Here is a 3,356-nt window from a genome sequence, read left to right as displayed (position 1 = left end):
GGGCGTATTTAGAGTACTATATAGGTAGAGAACATTGAACAGAACAAGGCTATGTCAATAACTCAATTTAGACAAAGATAGCATCTTTATAGTCCCAAGCTCTCTCATTTCTCCAACGCATAGGCTTAATACATCATGTACTTCCACTGTATAGACACATGGTCAAGTAGCCTATCCATTTTCTCCACCAAAACGTGATTATGGTAAAGCAGTAAAGCTTGGAAATATAATTAATGATAGGTATTCATAGCCTAACAGCCTGCAACATTGATGTATGATAATAACTGAAAGGGTTCTATGTTCCCTGTAATATACCACAGATGAGGGCTTTGATACATAAGGCTAAAGATACCAATGTCTATTTAGGGGAGGGGGGGTGGTCAGTTTTATCCAGGGACTGAATGACATATTCTGTAAGGTCCGACGTGTGCCGTGCAGACAATCGCCTTATTTAATGTCTCTCAGTGTTATTACTGAATCTTGCCTACTACTGACTGGTGATGAATGATTTCCTCCAACTCATTTTTGAGAGTATAAAATCTAACTCCTCCACTCTCTCCATCTCCCCACCAGTTAGACATTACACATATCGGAAAGATGATGTTACATTATGTTGCAGCTTAATAGGAAACTATTTTGTTTGGCACATAATGGTGCACTAGTTACACTGACTAGCATTACATCACTCACCTAAAAAACTGCAGAACAGATGTTGCAGGATATATATTTTGCATTAAAGAGGACAGTGAATCCGCCTTAATGAAAGTCACAAAACCTCTGTTTCCAGACACAAACCGCCTAAATGTGCACTTAAATTGATACATTTTCCTTTGCCAAATGTGACATGCTACAGATGCTGAAACATCTCTTGTGAAGATAGATAGATGTGATCTACACAGGGCAACATGTCATTTGTGAACCTCTGGATCCCCATGGTGGGGGGGGGGGGGGGATGAGGTTTAACAGTGGTTTTAATATCTAAAACAAGTGTTGAACCTCATCCAAATAGGTAGGATTCAGAACAATGTATCAAATGTTTTTGTTTTCCTTTCCCATAAAACATTACATGGACCTTGATTTTACAAGCACATTTAAACACTTACCCAAAATAGGTCTGGTTGCTATGTGACTGAGAGCTGCATCACTGCCTCATTTACCTATTTATCTCACTGAGCCGTGGATTGGTCTATTGAGGGCCGTATCAAGTTCTATATGTAGCATGTCTCCCAATGGAACACACCCACCTATGTCGCTGTTAGCTAGATGGAATGACAGAGCTTGATTCAATGCACCCTGCAGTTTTATTCAGCTGGTAAAAATAACTTTATAAGATACTGACCGGATGAGTATCCTGTAGATTAACCCCAGATGAATTGCCCAACAGAGAGGTTCTGGCCATGATCACCATCTTGGAGCATTAGGAGGCAGAGAGGAGAGGTCCTGACTCAATTGTTAGTAATGAACAGTGCTTTGGTTTCCGCTCCCTGTGCATTAGCAGGGCAAGGAAGACTGTAACCATAGCCACAGTTATGAGCAGATTGCACCTTCACCCTTCATGTTCCGGAAAGACTTTAATAAATGAACAATGAACTTCCAGTTGTCATGATACTGTTGTTAGGCTACATGTCAGAATGAAGATTGAAGGGGGACATAATAATGAAAAAGGATAGAAGGATATTAGGATAGAATTAGGATAGAATTGTAGGGAAACAGCAGTATGTCATCTACACGTAAACATTCTCACCAACCACTAGATTAATAAATACTTGGACTTTGAAACAGTTTGGTCACTTTAACAGCCATGTCTCTCAAGTGACTCATGTTAACCACAAGTGCAACACTGAATCTCAATGTAAGGATCACCATCAGCGCTGGGCTAAAAATATAGAATGATCCTTTTAAAACAACAACATCGGCTCTCGCACCAACTTTATGACTTCATTGGGGCGTGTGGATGTTAACATTCAAGTAGAATAAGTTGTGCATTAGCAGGACCTCCATGTGAACATATACATCTGTTTCTGAAGTACTGAATAGCATTACAGTAAGCAAAGGGTTGTGTCCCAATTAGCAGATGCCATATTTCAACAAGGAGACCTACCAACTTAGCACCTGTCTGAAGTTCCAGCTTTCATGTGTCATTATAGAAACTACTTGATTAATTGAGCTTTAAGTTAGTTTTATTGGAAAGAGTCGACAAGTTGAGTTTATTATTTTCTATATAATCGTGAGTGGTGATGCGGCTGGAGTTTCTCTCACAGTGAATGTTTACGGTACATGAATACCATAATTGAAACAAAGACATGTTGTTCAAGTGGCTCGGTGCGAAAGCCATTGTAAATTACGTGACCAAGGTCATACACTCCTGCCCAATAAAGTCGATGACCCTTTGGTGTCAACAGAGCCTATATTTGTTAAGACAGCAGAACTCTCACAGGAGTGGATAACTGCTCTTCATTTATATTTCCATGTTTTGACTTGTATTTATTGGGAACAATAACAAATAGTCATGGCTCTCGATAAATTATTTTGTTTGAAAAGGCTAACTTGGCCCCTGTGCAGTATCAGTAGTCTAATCCTTCTTTTGAAAAATTGTTGAGCAAGCCAATGGATGCATAATGTTGGACTACCTTTTACACCAAATAATAAACTAACTTCTGAAGGGTTGTGTAGGTTACCTTCTAAATCTAATCCGTTAGTTACTAACTACCTGTCCAAAATTGTAATCAGTAACATAACTTTTGGAATACCCAAACTCAGTAATGTAACCTGATTACTTTTGGATTACTTTCCCCTTATTAAGAGGCTTTAGATGAAGATTAAATCAAATGCATTTGGTGTGTCATCATAGTGGTCTCTGACTTGTGCTCATCATAGTGGTCTCTGACTTGTGGTCAGACTCGCTCAGGTGTCATTTTGAAAGCAGGAAGGTGTCATAATACATTTTTATGCAAACATACTTCTTGAATTTATAAGTATTCCAAGAAGTAATCATCTAGTTTTTCAAAAGTATTCTTAATCTGATTACAATATTTTTGCTGGTAATGTAACTGATTACAGGGCAATACTTTTTTGTAATCAGATGACATATAACTGATTACATGTAATCAGTAACTCCCCAACCCTGCTTAAATGGTTGAAGGCAAAATGGTGATCTCATATTATTTATCTGCTATTTTCTCATTTGCTTCTTAGAAAAGATTGAGCTCTTATTGCTAACCCTGCCTCTACTCTGGTGGGAGTGGTTGAGCTGGACTTCCCCTGCCTGCTTCAGAGTGGGATAGTTCAGCTGTCTGAGAGGCTTGGAAAAGCCTCCTTCAATCTGCTCAGCTGCTAACAGCCATGAGTGACTGAGA

The sequence above is a fragment of the Salmo salar genome, chromosome 15 (assembly GCF_965601325.2).
Source record: "Salmo salar chromosome 15, fSalSal1, whole genome shotgun sequence".
Lineage (NCBI taxonomy): Eukaryota > Metazoa > Chordata > Actinopteri > Salmoniformes > Salmonidae > Salmo > Salmo salar.
Note: the sequence above shows the minus strand (reverse complement) of the source record.